Genomic DNA, 21,075 nt, shown 5'->3' on the forward strand with positions numbered 1-21,075 from the left:
AGAAAGTCCTTTATTTATTTTTTTTTCTAGATGCGCGTTATTTCCATTTAGCCATGAACACAGAGATACATTATTGCTGAGTAAGACATTCATTTCTCAAGAAGCTGTTTTCACAGCAGATGTCGAAGAGGATATGCTCTAATAAACAACACGGCCATCTAGTGGTGAAGCTAGCTGTAACCCTGAAACCTGACTTTTTGTTTCTTTGTTTGTTTATGGCTGGGCATGATTTAAACACACAAGAAGATGGATCTCTTGGACTAGGAACTTGGAATTGACCATTATGAAAGCAAATCCCACATCTGTCGAAGTCTACAGTGACCCACATACTCAAGAGAAAAAAGTTCTTGTTCCATTACAATACACTTAAGGCATCAAAACTTGACATTCAGTTCATGGAAATTTTTGGTAATGTTATCCATTTTGAGTAGCTTTTTATTAATTTCTTTATTGATAGTGCTTCATCTTCTTCCACCTAAAAAGTGCTTTAAAATGCTGTAATATATTTTTATCTACATCTTTGACCTCACAGTTTTACTCTTTTTTCAGATCCTTCAATTTTTCATTGAATTTTAGGCTCTGTTCAATTCATTTCCTCTTTTCAAGCTGTAATGACTGAGCAGTCAAAAATCTGTGAATGCATAATCTTCAAGTGCATGTTGCTCCACCTGACCATTATTGAATATTTTCCGTACCTGTAGCTCTGCAATTATGACCATTGCCATTACCAGTAAAAAGCCATAAGTTTTATATTGCCTTGGCCTTAGATGATTTTATCTGATTTTAATAATTCTCTGGTGCTGTAATGACTATTGCCTAACTTGTTTTAGTTCAGGTACTGTGAATAACCTTTACAGTAAAAGTCTGACAGACCTGGGCATTCTTTCATTCTCCAAGGAACGATAGTCTTTTACAGCAATTAAGCTGAGGAAGTTAACGGTGCAGCTTTCATGCTTCAGTTGACAACAAGGGGAAGAAGCAGGTTGATAAGAAAACATGTAAAAATAGTCTCAAGTGAATGCCAGTATCGAGGCAGAAGGGACTCCCCACACAAACCTAAGCTGAAAGTCCTGGTAGAAAAAAAGCTCAGGATGATGATCACTTGTTGCAACTCTGTTACCCCCATCCTCACCCCACCTCTCTGCTTGATGGACTTTAGCACCGTTAACCTTGTATTTTCTTGTATATAATTGATTGATATCACTGGTGAGGCTTTTCAGTATGAATTTGGACTATGTGTTAATATTACTGCAGTTACAATAATCAGTTGGTTGTATTTTAATTAGACTGTTAATATCTTTATTATGTTTTAAATAAATTATTGGCTCCATATATTGTGTTACGTTTGCCATAAAGATTCATTGAATATAACATGCCCATGTCTTTTTCTTTTTCATACTGCCATCTCTAAATCAGGATTGAGATCTATTTTACATTTCGTTTCATTTAATTTCATTTTGTTCTTCTGATTTCTCTTGAAGACACAGTTAGTCTGCATGTCTTGGCAATACTAACTTTAACCTTCTGAATAATTAAAACGTACTATGCAACACTTCTATACTAAAGGATAAAATATTGGAAGAACATTTTGGACTGTAAAGCACTTTCCTCAGTTTATGAACTCCTTGAACAAAGCTTAAAATATCTTGTATGAGATCTGTAATGCAACCTCTCTCCCATTTGATATAATTTTTCATCATAAGCATTATTTACAGCTTCTATCAATTGGAGGCATAAATGATAAAACTTACTTGCACCTAAAAATCAACTAGTAATCTACCTGAACTATATCTTAGGGCTATGTAATTATATGGATCCCAACTATTCTATTTGGGGTACAAAATGACTGTGATGAGTCTCCAAAAATCTGACCTTTTGTGTGAAAAGCAACGTTTGTTATTAATTTCACAGATGTATAAACTGTGTTGTTATATCTTTATTTCAGATGTTTAACTGTTCCAGCATCTGAAAATAGGTGAAGTACATAAATGAAATGAAACTTTCAAAACATGAAAATCTCTATATTTTCCATGAGGAGGAAAAGTTAAGGCATAATTATTGTCAAGTGTGTTCCAAGAATTTGGAGTATGAAAGGCAGTGCCATCATTATTGCAGCCTACAGAAACATGAAAACCAGCATATGTAGTGCTTGTGAATATTAAGATATTTTCTTAACGTTTTCTTAATGTCTTAGTACTTTTAAAATTCTGGAGGGTATCTGCTGTTGGGTTCTGAAGGCAAGTAGCATGGATTCAATCCAATATTTTAAGAATGAGCTATTAACAAGCAATGTGTCATTCACGGTAACCTCTTTGCCAGAGCTTTGCATTTTCAGTTGCTTCCATAATGAATAATGTGCTTTTTTTTTTTTTTTTTTTTTTTTTTTTCTTCTTCTTTTCCCCCTCAAACAATAGATATTGTCAAGTTCTGCTGTTTCTGAAACTGATTGCCTTTTAGGACTTCCTACTAATAGACAGATTAGCTTTTAGTCTGAATGTAGAACAAAGAGCTGGCAATGCTGGTAGCCCACAAAAGCAATTTAAAGAGGATTTTTTTTCCCAAAAATGCTTATGACATCATCCTTACTACTGTATTTTGTTCTTGGTCAAAATTATAGGAAAGAATTGGTCAAAAAAAGCTGTGTCCATGTTCACAGAATAGCAACTAGGTTTCTAAAATCTGTTGGAAAGCATATGAATGTAGATTCATAATGATGAAGCCACATACAAAAAGTGCCAGTGTGTCTAAATACACTGACATACCACATCAAAGATTTGGTTCTAGGTGCATGCACTTTGCTGGTGAACTGTCATAAAATCCTCAGCATTGTAACACAACCACAGACAGTAATTTAATTTTCATTACAGTAATTATCTACCTATGTAGTTTTTGTGCTTGTCTCTGAAAGCAGAGGGCTAGGAAAGGGATGGAGAAAAGTGGGGTGGGGAATGACCCCAGACCTTTTAATGATGCTGAAAATACAGTTGTGCAACTACTTTTCCTTTCCGATAATGTAGTCCAAACCCCTCCTATTGTTGGTTGAAGTAAATTTTCTTCTTCTGATCCAGTATTAGCAGCTACTACCTGTTAGAGGACAATATATATTCAAGCTTGAAAGCAAATTTATTTGGACAAGTGACAGGTGGGATATTTGTTTAACAGAAGCTGCCTGAATTCTAAAAAAAAAAAAACCTCTACGACCTGAGAAGTGTCAAAGAGAAGGACTAAGTCAGGGCATTCAGATGATGAAACATGCTGCAGATGCTGGCTCTAATGACAACCTGCAAATCTGTCTGTCAGATGATTCCTTTAGATAAAACTAGAATGTATATATTAGAGTGACATTTGTAACAGCCTCTTCGTCTTGTTTGAAATAACATATTTTATTCTGAATTATCTTAATTTCTCTCTTTCTCCAACTGTCTTCAGAGGCTTCTGTTTCACTAGGAATTTTCCAGACTATTTTCTCTAAAAAAAAAAAAATATAAAAAAATAGATGCATTGGAAAATGTGACTTGTTTGACAAATACTCAAGAAGTTAACCAAGCTGGTTAATTTTCCTTTCATGAAAATGATTCTAGATAATTTCAGAACCAGAAGACTTTTTATGGTAAAAGCAGAATGTTCCTTTATGTTCTTATTCAGATGTTAAGTGGGTCCCAATTTTTCAATTACTATTAAAAATAAAACTCCAGATAGAATCTCAAAATCATGAAATCCCTAAATCCTTATCAGAAAATGGAAAGACCATTCTCTACTTTTCCTCTTTCTAATATGTTTCCTAAACAGCAACTACTAACTTCTGCTAAATTGGAGATTGCATGAATCTTTGGTATGACTCCATATAAGTTCTTACAATTAACAGGACAAAAGATAAACTGGATACAGTCTTTTAACATTATTTGGATAATCAGAATTGGTTTGTAGTCCAAACATACGAGCTCCGTCATATCAGTGATAAGAAGATCCTATCCACCTTTATGTTACCAAGGTCATCCTATATTAGAGCAAACAAATATTTTAATTTTGGCTAAGAAGAGCCCACTGAGCAAAGTACTTGCTAGTCTTTGCTCACTGTCAGTGCAGCAGGAAGGGGAAGAGTCAGGTCTGATTGCTTATAAGACCCTGTCTTTTCTTAGGCTATTACTTAGAAATTACTTCCAAGCAATAAGGCTTGTGTTGCAGCCTTATTCAGCATGACTGAAGTATCAACATCACCCTTGTCATTGTCCATAACAAACCAGAGCAAAGTTGTACTCTCTCAATTACTGACTTTTATTATTTAGAACAAGCCTTATTGCCCTGTTGGGATGTCAGTGAAATGCTTCATAAATTTCCTTAATGATTCCCCTTCCCATCATTATGATTAGTAGTGCCAGTTGTTAAGGATATTTTCTTCCTTTAAAGCTAATGCAAATAATATGCTCCTTAGGAGTAATTTCTTAGTAATGTTTCTAGAGCAGGGCAAAGCCAAAAAGTATTTTCAACCAAGGAAATTTTTCAATAGTTTGATATTTTTCAGAAGACACACCACCAAAAAACCATTTTCTTTCACTACCTAAGAAAATGTTCTCTATTACAGCTTCATATGTTTGCACTTGCAGGTTGAAAGCACTCATTTTTACCCTAGTATCAGGTGTGTGTTCTGACAGTGAAGGGAGGGGATTCTCGTTTGGCCAGCTGAGAATAGAATGGAGCAGCCGCTAAGCTGGTACATGAGTAATTGTAACAGGGACTGCCCAGAACAACAGCTCCCAGCTCTATTCAGAACTAAGAAAAAGCAAAAATTTGAACTATGGACTTCTCTAGATAAACTGAAACCATTGCCTATTTGTTTTATCTTTTTTGAGTATTAATCTGTTATCTAGAACCAAGAAAAGTTTGTGCTACTGAAACCAATGAATGTCTCCTCAAAGTTTGATTCTGATTGATAGTTTTATATGTATATATATATATATTCATAAGTTTGCTATATTTTAGCCATTTTTCAGAGGAAACAGTATTATTGTGTGGCTATAGAACTTGCTTGTTACTGACAAATAGCTAGACTTCTGTCCATTATGTTTAAGGATTACATAAAAATTTTGGATTTGAGAATTAATTTGTTTTATCTTGTATTTTCCCCTTGGGTAAACAGAAAAAAAAAATAAAAAAATTAAAGGAATTTAAGGATCAGCTGGGGCTGCAAACTCCTCTTTGAAAATTGCCTGTCCCACACCTGTGAAGTTGTGATGTGAGTTTCTTGTGGGGGAGTGTGTGCACAGCTGAGACTCAGCTTTTTAAAATCATTTTTATTATTTAAATAAAGCAGGGATACTTTTTTCTGTGTTTTTTTTTTTTTTTCTTTATTTTTTTTCTTCTCCCTTTTTTCCTCTCTCCTCTCTTCCTTCCTTCAAAATTTTTCCTGCCCCAGAGTAGGGTGGACTATTCTTGTTCTGTTTGGTGTTATATAAGAAATATGGTACGCAACTATCAACAAACTATGAAGATACATTCTCTTGCAGCTGGATGCTAAGGTAATTATGCAATGAATCTCAAGTATTTTCTTATAAATTGCTATATTATTGTTTAGCTAGAATTAGAAATTTTGGAAGCCTTTGAAATATATTGTGAGGTCTGTAGCGAGGGGTAGATCTTTACGTGTGTTTGATAGGAGCTACTGACTTTAAGGATGTAAAGGATTCCTGTTCTGAAAATAAAATAGAGACAAGGTAGTGTGAAATGGGATTAGTAGGGGTTTATGCTAACTTTTTCTGTCTTTGAGTTTGTGTGTGGCATGGGAATTTTAGGGTGCTTATTTTGCTTCCTTATAGCTTAGAGTGGCAGGGGTGCAATGCGTTCTGAAAAGGTTGTGGTTAGAAGTCTTTCTGTTTCTGAGTGCTCTGTTTTATGTGTGCAACAACCTCTTAAAAATAAAGTGGTGCCTCTGTTGGCAGCTTGGTGCTTTAGGGCAGAGTCTCTGAGTGGAGCTGGCAATCTTCTTCCTGCAAGTAATGGGAGACGAAAGAAAGGAATGATGGGGGAAAAATGTCATAATGATGATGTGTGTTGCTAAGCCAAATTTGTTCAAAAAAGAAAAAGGAAAAAAAAAAAAAAAAAAAAAAACACTTTAGAGCTCCTGGATGTTATTTCTGTGTAGAGGCTGTAGGAAAGGAGTCAGATGAGTGCTTTGTTATAGAGGACATATAGCCATTTGGCTTGTCATGGCCATCCGAGAAACCAAATGCATTGAAAAGGTTTTCTTTTGCCATCTATATATTCATTTTACTTTAGTGATGGATTATATTGCTTGGCTGAATTTATCTCTGATATGTTTTCTATTAAAATACTAATTCTCCTAAGAAAAAAAATCTGAGAACGTTTGGTATGGAGTAGTCTGATTAAAGCTTCATGTGATGTGGAGTATTTCAAATATCAGTTAACAATCATAAACCTGTGTTTAATATACTATCTGATAAGCCTCAGAAAGAAGAAACTCAGAGTAGACTGCAGAACAAATCTCTTAAAACCTCTATTGGAGACATCTCCTTTGTGGGTACATCTGCTGGGATACTTGCTAGATGCCTTGGATAAGCAAAAATACATTAGCTAAGATGGTGCCTGCTGCAGGATGTACTAAAACTGTAGGCAATTTACAGAGAGAACCATGAGAGTGGAATCTCCAAATGCAATATGGCTGTCCGTAAAACAGGTGTCTGAAGTAGCATGTGTGACCATTGAGGTGGTCTGTTTCAGGGAACTGTAGAGCTCTGTGTTGCAGGTGTGAGGAGTTGTTGGTGATGTGGACTGGTCCTTAATAAACTAGACTGTGTCCTGACAGTAGCTGTAATTACATGGATTTAGGATTTATAGTATAAAGAATAAACAAGATGCCTACATACGTATTCTGTTAAGAGGAAAAAAAAGTGAAGAAAAAAGCACACAAATCTTCACAAAGATAAAATGAGAATGAGGAAAGATGTAAATATGAGAACTGGGGTCAGGATTACAGAAAATCTGGATCAAGTGTCTATTGCCTCCTTTCATCCCCCCCTTTATTCCAGAATCTTCTGTAGCCATGCCTGTGGTCAAGGAAAGAAAGATAACTGAGTTCTTTTCATTTGCTTCTTTGCTTTGAAAGTCTCTGAATAGACCATATTTCAGTGTGACCTATTGAAAACACTGAGGTGTTTATACTAAGAGTGGTCTCTCCTTACAGAATATTGATATTCTTTCTTTCGTGAGAGGAGGCTGTAATGTTTCTTGTTTCTAAAGAACATATTTCAGTTTCGCAGATGAGATGCATAATTCCAAAAGACTCTTATGCGCTCTCTGGTACATAATGAGCATTCTTTAGAATTCCCATTAAAGTTGTGCCCCTTAACAGCAGGAGGCCAAAAATAGTCATAAAGCTGCTATTCAAATGACATGGAAGTGTGGGGGTGGGGAGGGAGAATCACATATGAAAGTGAATTGCAGGGCTGCTATGTACCAAGCATATATTCTATACAGAAAAGCACTCCAGCTCCCATGTCTCCATGAGAGCCTCAGATTATAATGTTACATAAAGCATGCAGTTCAGACCAGTATCTCCTCATTTAAAAAGTTTGCACAAGTGATGATAATGTTCATAATGTTGTATTAGCTTAACTGAAATATTTTTAAAGTACAATGCATCTTATCAAAGAAATTTGAATAAGATTGCATTAATTTTAAAGTACATAACCTAAAAGATGCTTTGAATAGTTTTAGAAACAAAGTGGGGAAACTCTTGATGTTTCTGTGCCTGTTTTTTTCATTGAATTTTTTCATGTGCCTAGGCTTTTCATGGAATCCATTTTGTGGATTAAAAATGAAAAGTACAGTGTTAAAGGTGTTCACTGGCTAAAAGGAATATGAATGAAAAACAAATGGTCAGATTCTGATTTCTAGTGAGGGGGGTTCTTTTCCCCTTTTTGAATACTTTTATCCATTAGCTCTCATGGCTGTATATCTACTGACTGTGGTGATGGTTTAGAAGCCTGGCCATGTAAATACCTAACTTTGGGAGATGTGATCTCCAAATGGATCTCTTCATGAGAGACAATGCTGAAGGAACTTGTAATGATTTAAGCCAGTAGATACTGCTGATATTATGCGTTAAATTCATATTTAACAGAACCATTTAAAAACATATTTATGTTCAAGCACTACTGAATGCTTTGAAAGTTTCAGTATGAAAAAAATCATAAATATTCTGACATTCCTTCATTTCAAAGTGATGTTTCAATTGGAGGATAGGAAGAAGAAATGTAACAAGAAGTAGATGGCAAGATTAAAAGGTTCATTTTTTTTTTGTTTGTTTTATTTATTTTTAATGGTAAAAAAAAAAAAAGTAAACATACTTTAAAATGCACTCCACTTATGACAGACACTTGAAAACTATCTTGAGTTCTTTAATTGTTCTTTAAATGCACACAAAGAACAGGTTGAACATCAGAGTGGCTTACAGTTATGCTCTGTGGTGTCTGTTTAATGCTGATTCACAGCGGAAGCTACTACCAACTGGATAGCTGCTGTTTCATAGGCAGCAGTTAACAAATGTCTTGTACGGCAAGAGCCAGCATGTAGCTTTTCAAATTTAAAACTGAGGGACAACTGCAGAGGCACTCGGCTAGCTATCAGCAGCAAAATAGGGTGGGCCAAAACTGTGCTTGCTAATCGCTGAGTTGTACTGAAAGTCTTTTCCTCTCAGAAAAATACTAAATCAGGAAAACCATCTGTTTTGCTGGAAGGTTTAATGTTTTATAAAAACTGTTGTTTGGGAAAGGCTGAATGAAAGGTGGGATATGCAGAAGTCAGTCATTTACTTGGACAACAAGAAATAGGTCCAAATTGCACTTGTGTGACTTTTTCAGCAGGCACATGCTCCTGAGCCCTCAATGCTCCAGATGGGTGCTCAAACCCATAATGTGGATGGCAAAATGGGCTATAAATATAGTAGTTTTTTTTTTTTTTTTCTTGTGCTTTTTCCGGAGGTCTTCAAGGATATCATTTTTGTTCTAATGCAGGATGAAAACTTTGATATTTTCTCATGAAACTGTGTTCCTGTTCTCTAGGCAGCCCTGGAGGACTGTGAATGATAGGTATCTCAAAACCTTCAAAATACCTCACGTTGTTTCTGACAGCCCTGACAAACAGAATGCTGTTAGTAGTGTCCCAAAGGACAGGTTAGCAGACCAGCTAATCCCCTACTGTGAACATATTTATCGTCTTCATTGTTTTCAAGATTATGAAATTGACAGTTCCAGAGGCCGTAAATTCTGCTGCTGTGAAACACAAGTTCCAGCAGTAATGCAGCTCTAGTTGCCCACTTACACAAAGCATAAACATCCATGTCGTGTCTGAATAGTTTAAATTTTGTTATAGAAATGTTATGATGTGGTTTAGAAAAAAATAAAAATGTCTTGAAAATTTCTTTCAATTCCTCAGACAAGCCAATGGAGATTTCTCGTGTTATCTTATTGTTTTTGTTGTTGTTTCTTTGTTTTTATCCCTGGCTTCAGGTTACCTAGTCACTCTTTTGCTGTCTAACATGATTCAAGAACAGTTGAATTTCAAGAAATTTCTTCTCTCCAACTTTCAGCTGTTACTAAATATTTTTTTGTTGTTGTTAGTGGATCAAATTCTACGTGGCTTAGCTTTTGACACTTGTTTTGCTTGATCAGAGTGAAGAATTTTATTTGAGGTTGCACGCTTTCACTCTAATTGTAACATATGTTACAGAGAGAACAAGTTTCTGAATAGCCAAAATCTGTTGTAGCATTTCCAGCTAAAGTCACAGAATAAAGATCATTAGGTCAATGGATGAGCAGAGATTACTATGTGAAACAATTCAAGCCTAAAAGCACCCACACCCCCAGGAGGTGGGGGGAGTTATTCAAGTCTGTTTTTCTTAGAGTTGAACAGCAGCACACACACACTTAGAAATTTACTGAGGATTATAAAAGCATTTGAAGCATTTGTCCTTTCAATCTAATCCGTTTATTCATGCTCTAAAATGTTAACAGGTATTTTTCTCCTAGGACTTTAACTGAGCTATGTCACAGTTTAGTATTCAAATACTGTGTGCTTTGGCTGAAAGAAGGCCACAAAATATTAACGTTTCAGGAGTAGTTATCAAAATATCATCCTTGGACTGCTTGTGAACTTAGCAATAACAAACATGAGACAGCAATCTCTAACAACTTGTTTCTATGGAGCTGTAGCTTTTTCCTTCTGACTCTCCCATTTTACGTGACAAATTGATTTATGAGTTGCTAATACCTATTTAACTTTGTCCTTTCAGCCACTGGGGGAGCTAAATAATCTTTCTCTATATAAACATAAATTTAATATGTGGTTCATACAAATGCCGTTAAGGTGACTTTTTTGTGGGGTGGGGTTGTTGCAACTTTATAAAGGCCTATTTGGGTATTATATTCTATTTCTGAAGTAATTATAAGTGGATTGCAGTTACTGGTCATGTTTCATAATAAAATATAATTGTATAATGATATAGAATTATTTTAATGAACATGTTTCATGCTATTCTAGACATGGATAAAATCTGAAACTTAACATAAGAGACCTCAACTAGGGCATCATTCAGTGTAAAGAGCCTCCTCCATGCTGCCCTATTTTCATCATTCTGCCTTTGAATCCTGGCATCAGAGCCACCCTCCTTTTAGTTGAGTAAGAACAGATGGGTCTCCCATTGCAGCCTGTCTCTCTTATCCCACCAGAAGGCTCACTTTTAAGTCGCATGAGGCAAGAGGTAGTCTCTCTCCTTGTGAAGTTAAGCAAGCTGTCAATCTCTGCCCCTGCTGACTGAGGAGCAGGGAACTGAGATCACAATGATGTGAGGAAGCTGCACTTCTGACGTGCTCAGGTGCTGGGAAGAGATTCATTAGAACTAAAATGCTGTTCTAGAAAGTGAGTAGGCACTTTTGTTCTCTGCTAGCCTCCTGTCTCCACTCCTCAGGATAGCTAGGCCACATATCCAATAGCAAAAAAGACCTAGCCATCAAACATAGGCCTTGCAAGGATGAATTTAAAAAAAATAAATGGTTCAACAATAAATTTGTGACATCTCTTTATCTGAGTGAGATTAGAAATAGTGTGCTGATGCTCACCAGTGAATCGGTCATGGTGAATTTTAATAGATTCTCAGTTTTCTTGAGTACCACCGTTTCTCACAGCTTTCAGTGTTTAGTTAACTAAAGTGGAGGTACAATGAAGAATCTCTTCTCAATTTCCTTTTCACTGTTGAAATACTCAAAATCATAATCTAGCTTCTAAACTATGCTCGTGTCATTGAAAATAATAACAAATTGGAGTATAGCTGTTTTTGAGAATTTACAGAGCACAGGTAAGCTGTTTGACTGTCTATTCACTTCTACAGGACTTTAGTAGGATGGTTTCCATGCTAAGATTTAATATTATGCACTCCTACATGCCAAAATGAAGCAGCCACACCACAGAAAATCTTAAATTCATTTTTTACTTGTGGAAACTACCTATTAGGTAGTTTTGTTTTAATATGTGGAGCATTGAGGTGTCTTTTAATCCTGCTTTAAACCAGCTAGTATTAACTGTGTTTAAGGAATGGATATTCAAGTCACGGTTGTGCAATGTGAATTCAAGACTCTAATTTCCCGTGTCGCACTCTATAAAGTCAGGATAATGGCCTTCCACAGAGATGGCATAAAGATAAATACATCATTGATTGTGCACCTAGGTAATGGGCATTTATGAATATCTAAAACGGATTGATAAGTTCTGTGGTAAATTCCACAAACTTTTCATGCTAGTTGTGCATGGCTTGTAGCTGAGGAAAATTCAAACTGCAAATAGTATCCTTACCCTGCATACCAGGGAATTGCTGATTCTGCTATACCCACAGTTGCAAAACAGGAATATATTAAATAAGGTTGTGATTGTGCCTAAGCACAAAGAGCCTCTAGTTTGCTTGTAAAGAGGGTGGAACAAGCTTGCGGCAGTTTTGGGAACAGTGTCTTGGGAAAAACAGGAGTATGAAGAGCTGTTTGCTGGCAGGCTGAAGCTGTTCAAACACAGCTGCCTTCACTGGAGATCTGAAAGGGGTGTTACACCTGTGAGTTGTAAAACTTGCTGTTGCTGTCAAGACACCTGCTTAGGCATTACAAATAATTGTGAATAAATCAACCCTGGAATTTGATATTCTCTACTGTCATCTGTTTTTTTCTTTCTCAATGAACTAATTGCAACATCTGGAATCAATTCTTTCCCATCCACTGGGAAACTACAGTGATATCATTCTCCTGAATTTACTACTTTTATATTGTGGGTATTGTGTTCAATATCTTTTCTTCATACTGTGATTATGACTGTACACTTCATGCATCTTTTTGCACGTGTTGTGTGCATCTGAGTTCTGAGACAGAATTAGGAAAACCTACCGTGTACTGTTTGCTACCAAAAAATCCTTCAACACCTGAAGGAACATGATAAGAACCCCAGGAAGGAAAATATCAGTCTAATTCTTTGAAGGCTTTTCACTAGCTAATGTCTAACCAGCTTTGGGCAGTTCTCTTCTTGTCCTTATGTGTAACTCCATTTTTATTTTCCTGCGGACAATTTTAACCTGCTCTACAAAGATGACTGCTTGACTATCACTGTACTCCTTTGTTTTAGGGCTTACAGTCAGCAGTTGCTGTTCTCCAAAATGCTGGTGATGGCCACTGATGAATATATTTGTAGTTTATCTCAAGAGGTGGGTTAAAGATTTTATTAAGAAATCTTATGCATAGCACTGAGTTTCTTGCACTTAGGGTAAACAGAAAATTTCAACAGTTGTTTTCTGTGGTATGACTTCTAGAGGTCTATCAGTATGAAAGACATTGGAGCTATGTCATTGCTGCAGGATCATTTATCAATCATAAAACAATCTTTGTTTAGACAGCTCTGGAAGGCTGCTTCAGAATCTTTTGTGGCTTTACAATGTGTGTCCTAAATGTACAATATTCATAAATAATTTATCCTGAGTTGTATGAGACTTTTCTCTAACTGCTTTTTCTTGTGAGTTTTTGCCCTGAGGAGTATTAAAGTGAACTGGGGAATACATACACGACCTGGTGTTTGATATCCACAGTTAGATACTTTTTTAAAGAAAGCTTGTCTTGCTTTTTCCCAATTCAAAAAAAAAAAAAAAGCTTCATACAAATTAATTTTAAACTTTACTGAAATATCACTGACAAACTGCTTTGATTAAAAACTGAATAAACTGTAACCTTAGTAAGTAATGTATACCTCATTAAAAGTAAGGTGTAGGCTTTCCTTAGGTTACAATAGTGTACTAAAAAAAAAAAGTGATCATTCTCAACTTTTATGAGCAAAGCTATTAAACTTCTGGCCATGGTGCTATAATGACATGTATAATGGCTAAGGTTATGATTTTTCTTTTAGCTACAAAAGTAGATAAATTCCATGACTTTGTAGTGTTTAGAAAAACATCCTGTAATAGGAGGAAGAAATGGTTTGAAGCTCTGAAATGTTTTAAAACTGTATCAGCTATAAACATTTTGAAAATTCAGTATACTTCCTGTTAAAAACAGTGCTTAAAATCAGAGTATATTTTTAATATTACACTCATGTATCGGCACTCGTTAGAACAACAACCTGTCACTACCAATTGCTCAGGAATAGTGGAAGCTTTACAAAGCTTTTAAGCATATTAGCAGAACATTTCACCAATTATGATAGACATAGATTGCTAAAAGTATTTGCATTTGGAAACTGAAGGTCACCAGCCATTTCACTGATAGCTTTGGAGTTTTACAATAATTTCCTTCCGTAAAATAATCTTTTTAAAGATATGCATCAGTTCATTGTCCCAGTTAGGAGTGACAGCTTTAATGTGATTTGTTGATTCTATTAGAGTAGCTGTGCCGTTTCACTGAATATTGACACAGATGCCCATGCAGTTGCACTACAGCATGAAGCAGTCCTTCCTTTGCATTGTTGCAGACAAGTCACCCTGTGACACTTCTGCATGGACTGTCTTTTATTAATTAGTACTATTCCCCAGGTTTTACTTCACCACTCTAATGCGCTTGTTGAGCAGATATTTATAAAACTCTGAAGCATTACTTGACAACAGAGAATTGACTAAAATTATCTGGTACTTGTTAGTTGTTTTAATTATTATGGGAAATATTGTGAATTCTCATCCGTATAGGAAAATCTCTTGTTTATTGTCAGTTTATCAATACCAAAATTTAAATTCTCCTTTGCATGTATTACCACAATAAATTTATGCCATGAAGCTTTTTTTTATTATTATAATTATTATTTTATTTTACATTTTCTGGGTCTGAGACATTGCTCTGAAGAAAAGCTTTGAGTTTTGGAGGAAAATAAATGTTTCCTTCTTGGTTTCATCACCACTATGTCTAAATCTTCCAGCAAACTTCGCTGCAGCTTATGTGCTAACTTATGTATCACCCAACTGCTGTTTGACCAAGGACTGAATACCAAGTAGGGCATTTATACTGAGGTCTTCCATTTGGCAACAAGTGCACATTACTAACAGAAACACAGAATTACCTGCAAAGAAAGATGATCATCCTTTTACAGTTTTGAATTTTGGCTAGGAATGAGTTAATAAAATGCTTCATGTGGGCACCAGAACAGTTCTTTTACACAGGCTGTATCCTCTTCTGATGACAGTGTATGACTAACAAAAGCTACTAATTGTTGTTATGGGATCTCCATGGTGATGTACATGTATGACAACATAAGTTACTATCAGTGATGACAGTGACAGCTATGACAATAGATGCAAGACCAGCTGAAAGTAAGAATTCCTTGGACTTGCCCCAGGAGCTTTCCACTAAAAGGGAAAAGTAATGCTATTTCTTTTTTTTCTGATTTCTCACCAGTTTAAGTGCAAAGCTCGTAGTCTGCAAATGAACTATGGATGATGTGCCTCAGCTGTTGCCTTTTATTGTCTTTTAGTCGGTCTGTCCTGTGATCACCTGATCTGCCTCTATGATTAGATTCCAGCTTCATGCAAGTTGACTTTGTTGGTTACTTCTTTCACTGTTGTCACTTACCACACCTCATGCCATTCCTATCAGTTGATAGTTTTGTTCAAGCAAGGCAGGACAGCATCAGGGCCTCTCTCTGCCTTGAGACAGGTTCTTTTTGCAGACTGAGTGCAAGGAGGTGAAAAAGTGAAAATAATACATCCGTAAAAGCAAAGATGAAAAGAGAAAAATAAGTCATTACCTGGAATATTGCAGCATGTGATTTCATTTAGGAACTTTTCCAGTACAACCTCAAAACCAGGCTTCAGTGCCCTTAGCTCTTTTCAAAGCAGCATCAGAACAAGTTCATGAAATTAAAATATATTTTTAAAAAGGCTTTTTCTGTACTAAAATAGAGCCTTCAAATATTTTCCAGGTCACCAGAAAAGCCAAATACAATTCGCCTGAAAATGTATTCATTCCTAATGCAAAGAAAATACAACCTGAAAAAAAAGACAGTCTTTGAAACTACTGGATCCTTTATGGAAAACTGTCTCCTTAATAACTGGCATGAACAAGATAACATTCAAGAAGTGTCTATAGAAAAGAGTTCTCCCCATTGGATGTCACAACATATCATAAGCCTTGGAAAAGCACTTATATTAGTTGTAAAATGTGACCGATGGAATGCATTTGTAGGTTTGTGCACTTTATAGATTTAAAGGCTCTTACAGGCAAGCCAAATCCTCCTCTCATGGTTGCAGAGGTTACTGCACCTAGAATAGGAGAAGGAAATGTCTTAAGAGTTAACAGGCTGCATAATACCTTAATCTGTTAAATGTTGCCCTTTCTGTTTACTTCCTTGGACATTCAGAAAAATACCTAACTCTTCTTACATATCTGTTTTGCAAGCTTTCAGAGTTCTCAATAGTTTGCAAATACTGCAAGTTGTGTAGACTATTTGTGCTCTGACCAGGGGTTGTATGTTGGCACAGTTAATTTTGTTTATTTTACACTCACTAAATAAAACAGTGAGTATACTGGATATTGTTACATTAGAAGAAGAGAAAATAGAATTGTAGTATATGCCTGATAGAAAGCAAAATTGTTTTGTTCAGATGTCCAGACTACTTGGTAATATAAAGAACATGAAGGTGTTCTTTATTTCTGTAAACACATGTGAAAGCATAAGTTCCCACTTTTATTTTTTTTCCAACCTCTCCTCTTCCCCACCCTCAGGGGTGCAATGGGAGGAGGGGGAAGGACAGGGTGTGTGTGTGGGGGGAGGGGGCAGTTGAGGAATCTGAATTGTCTGTTGCAATCAAGTGGTTTTGCTTTTCTGTGCATTCTTTGCAATGCTGCATGACTGCAAATTGAAATAAGAACATACTTTAATGTTTTATCAGTCTCAGTACAAAATAGCCCAACCAGTTTTCAGTGTAATACATCTTGCTATGATGGACACAACGTGGTCAGTAATGATTCTTTTATTCAACAGTCCTTTAAGGCCAACTATTTAAAATGCAGACCTAAATTGAAGTGTTTCAATTGAAATATACAAAGGGTTGTATTTTTATTTTTTTAAATACATAGAGTAATTTCTGAAATCAAGCAATATTCTGTTTCTTTAGGTTTGATTATTCTTGAGAGTACAAGGAGCAGGTGGGCTGTAACGTGCTGGGTAAGCAGTCAATATAACTTCATGACTAGTGGATGTGGCAAGAAAACTAAATACTATAGAAGTAAATTCACATTAGTTTTGAATAAATTTACAAGATAAGCCCAATATTTTAAATTATACTACAATTACTCTCAAGAAGCTTTAATTTAAAAATGCGACAAAGTGAATACCAGAAACAAACCAACTCTTCCATACCTTGGAGGGAGATAGTCTAGAAAGTGTGATGTAGGAGAATTTTTTTCTGTCTTAAGCATGTTTTTGGAGCAATCAACCTGGCACCAAATAGAACACAAAATGGATTATCTAAAATCCTGTAAAGGAATATATTGCTGTTCATATGAATCTCGCTACTGGCTACTATGTAAGCACTGCCCAGGGCATGCATTCAGGTTTCTATGTGATCAGAGAAAATTGTTGCACCGTCTTTGAAAGACTGCTCACCAGTCTGTATTTTTAGGTGGTGATGTTAATGCTACAGTTACTGGGGAAAGACAGTTTATTGTAGCCGTCTTCTGTGTTCTAAAAACACATTCAGAATGTGCCCTTCAGCTGTGGATTTTTGAGCTCTTATACTGCAAATTCTGAACCTTTTTTAGATCTGCTTGATTTTTGAGATTCAGATAGCTTCATTGTGGGCTCTGTCAAGGCTCAACACCTTTCATCATACTTTTAAAATTTATTTTGTTCATTGTAATGCTTAAATATATATATATATTTTTTTTTCCAGAACTACTATTTTAGCTCTAACTTGCAATTTTTAGTAGTGGTAAGCCTGTTGCGATGTGTAGAGGGTTGTGGTTTTTTATTCCTTACCTGATACTTGTATTCAATTTCTTCTGCCAATATATTATGCAGTTTTGTAAAATCTTATGTCTGTCTTTGCAGTCAACCTTAAGCTCTTCTATTTGGAACAACATAATTTCATCATCTGTCACTTTGTTGTTTATTTCCTTTTCCATGTAACTTGTAATGTTGAACAGTGTGTAACCCAGCACATGTAATCCTTCACAGCCTTTCTCTGCTATTAAACTCCACTTTATCCAATGTTTTAACAAATTCTGTGTTCACACGACTAATTAGTTTATCCCATGACTAATTAGTTTCTTTAAGAAGTTTTGGCAACTAATCTTGTTGAAAGTCTTGTAGCTGACTGTCAGCTGGATCTCCCTTACCTGTGACCTAGTTAACTGTTTTAAATGTTGATTCCCAAACCTAATGGTGCTCTTTCACTCTTGAAGAGTCAAATGTCAATTTGACTATCTGATATACTTAACAATGTTCCTTTTAATGTGGTGTTTTGTGTGTGTGTGTTTGTTTTTTTTTTTTTTTTTTTTTTTTTTTTTCTGCCCCCCTTTACGGTAGTTTCTTCTACCTTTCCTGGTGCAAATGTCAAGCTTAAAGTGTTTATTTTGTAAGATTTTTATCTGGAACCCATTTACAAAAGTTAATGTCACTTTCTGTTTTTATCTTCAAATACAGTAAATGCAGTTAAAACTTATCCGTGTGTACAAAACCTCATTTAAAATTGGCCACCTGGGTACTGCCAAACAACTATTTTGGCAGCATGTAGCTCAGCATGTTGAACTGCAAAAGTATTGGGATAAGTACTGACATGTTGCACTTCAACAGTATTTGCCTCTGTGCTTTTGAAATTGGTTCATAGATCTAAATGAGGGAGTTGCTGTTGCATCTTTATTGCAGTGTAGAAATACTTCAGCGCTTCCCTGAAGAAGAGAGATGACTTAATCTTCAACTTTTTGGAGAAGTATTCTAGTTGTTTGGCTAGTTTAAGCAAGAAGCCATTCTTGGTGCTGCTGCCTTTGGGGGTTGCATGTAGTTGAAGAATATTCTTAGAATCATGCCTAGATAAACTGATAAGGGAATGCTTTCTGATGAGACTGATCCATGATTTCTCTTTTTATCATATGTGTGGTCAGAAAAGGAGCAGTACCTCAGTGGAAATGCAAAAGGGGTTTCTTTCAGGATTAGGCACCAGTTGAAAATACTGATTATGCTTATATAATGGATAGATTATTAGATATCTTTAAGAGTGGGAATATACTTAGTAACTTTGAAAAGTATTGTGAAAATGCACAAGTTCACACTGATTGTATAAATGAGAGTTACACTAGAGAGCTTGTTCAGATTTGTCAGCAGGATAGTGACTATTTCATCAAACAAAATGAACAATATGCCCATAAGAGGTATATTAGAACTTTTTTCTTCTGTTAAGAGGTCATAGCTGGTTGCTCAGCTGTCCCAGTAGTGATGATCTATGCTGTATGGCTTCCTTTGGATGATGAAGTAGAGAGCTATGGAAGCTGAGAAGGCAGACTTCTCTGAGAATCAGCAGTGAACAAAAAAAATTTCTATGCTCTGTGCACTTCTGTGGATGTCAGTGCAGAAGAACTTGACCTTTATTCCATTCATGAAGTAGAATGCCCTTAGTGCATCAAGGGAAACACTTGGATGTAGTTCCTGATAAAAAGGAAAAATTTGGCAGAGTCTAAATGGAAAGTCACAGTTCTCTGTAGGCTATCAGTAAAGCAAAACTGTTCTGTTCTCTTTATATGTCAGTTGTGCTGAGAGATATTATCATGGTTCCTTTTTCCCTGTCATGTTAGGCCAGTGAAAACTAAAATTTACTTTTCTCGGTATTTTTGTCCTCCAAAGACTAGAAGACATAAACATAAAAGTACAATCTCTGTCACAATGATAATGAAAAATTTTAGTCTATGAAATAAGTGAATGCTTACATTGTTGTTGGTTAGTGTTTATTGGTAAAAAGCCAAGATACCAACTTAGACTGTGCTGCTCATTATGCTAAGGAATTGATTTGTCAAAGCTTCTTATATTACAATTCAGTCGTGGTTTTACTTCTGTCCACAATTGCAATGTTCTAGTTAAAACTCCAAAACAAACTGCAACAACGCAGCAGTTTTTGAACTATTATCTCAAAATAGGATTAATTACTGAAGTTTAAAGTTCACTGTACCACGTCTTGGTCTCTTTTGGTATTTTCTTATGACATGAAATGAAAGCATGACAAAAAGGGAAATTGAGAAACTGGAATGTTTTCAGGTAGAAATTAATTTGTACCTTGGGTTTAACTACCATTCTATTTGCTAGCTGAAAGACTACTAATTTCTTTGTCTTACGAGAGCTTTTTTAAAATGAATACCTTTTGAAAGGAAGAATGTAGATGCTTAAATCCAGAAGAGGACTTAGGGATGTGTGTCCCTAGTTAAGAGTGGCATTGCTCTACAACCCAGTTTAATATGTCTGGGCACTAGAAAATAATGACACTTCAGACTGTTATATAGAGTGGTGTTATATACGGCATGGTAATTCGTATTGAGAAAATGGTTGATATTAATAAAGAAGGGGGAGATTTGGGAGTGTGGCCATGGGGATCGGAAAGCCCCGTGGTTAATAGCATCAGACTCTTAACGATGAGGCCATCAGGAATGTAAAAGAGTTTAGAGGAAACAAAGAAGGGTGATTCAGGAGACTCCATGCAGTCTCCGGTTTCTTGTTCTCCAGCCGTTAAGGCATGGGAGTTTCTGGGTGTTTGCTGTTGCTGTTACATGCAAAGTTGTTTGACCAATGAAAAGTTGTTTTGAAAAGAACTTCTGTGGGGTGAAGGGTATAAGAGGGGAACCTACCCTCCAAGATTTAAAAAAAAAAAAAAAAAAAAAAAAGGCAACACGATGTGATGAAGTTATGTCATCAATAAAGAAGCAGAAAGAAGGAATGAGAACAGGCTAGCAGAACGGAGACCAAGACGGGAACAGGCACATTGATCGCCTCATGAAGACATGTTCGGCCAAACTCAGCAAACTGCGCAGAGAAGCTCGTACAGAAAGTCACTGGAAATGGGCGTACTGGAGCTGGGAAGAAGCTGAAGCTGAGAGAGGCGGACCCGCGCACACAGCTGCCCCTCGCTGGTAAGCAGTTGCACATTATGGGGAATGATACGTCCTTAGGAACAAAGACTGTCCTGGTAACCTTACAGCTTATTCTCCTTATTAACAATTGGACGGTTTATGAGCCTGAAACATGGAACTAAATTGATGTCAAGGTGTGGGACACTGCAATTAAAAACGACAAAGTTGCAGTGGGATTGCTAGGCACCTGGTGATCAATCTATGAGGCCTTAAAGAGCCATGTGGAGCCACAGTCAAAAACGTATGGTTTGCCAGACAGTGAGGGAGCTGCAGGCTCCTTTACTGATCCGACTGATTCTGTGACTGCTATGCCATGGGCCCCTCTGCTGCCACAGCCATCGAAGGCTTTTGCTGTTACGCCCCCTGTTGACCTGGACGTGCCTTTTGACCCAGGCCTTATTGGCCTTGAAAAGGAGATGGATATGATTTTCTTCGATCCGGG

General features: G+C 36.3%; 1 long non-coding RNA gene across 1 annotated transcript in view; it reads left to right on the plus strand.

The window, feature by feature from the left end:
- The first annotated feature begins 5,379 nt into the window (after nucleotides 1-5,379).
- Nucleotides 5,380-21,075, plus strand: part of LOC106016068 (uncharacterized) — a 193,050-nt gene continuing 177,354 nt past the window's right edge. Inside the window, exon 1 of the long non-coding RNA XR_011809039.1 lies at nucleotides 5,380-5,516. This is a non-coding gene — a long non-coding RNA (uncharacterized lncRNA). The remainder of the gene's footprint in view (nucleotides 5,517-21,075) is intronic.

The sequence above is a fragment of the Anas platyrhynchos genome, chromosome 4 (genome assembly GCF_047663525.1).
Source record: "Anas platyrhynchos isolate ZD024472 breed Pekin duck chromosome 4, IASCAAS_PekinDuck_T2T, whole genome shotgun sequence".
Classification (NCBI taxonomy): Eukaryota; Metazoa; Chordata; class Aves; order Anseriformes; family Anatidae; genus Anas; species Anas platyrhynchos.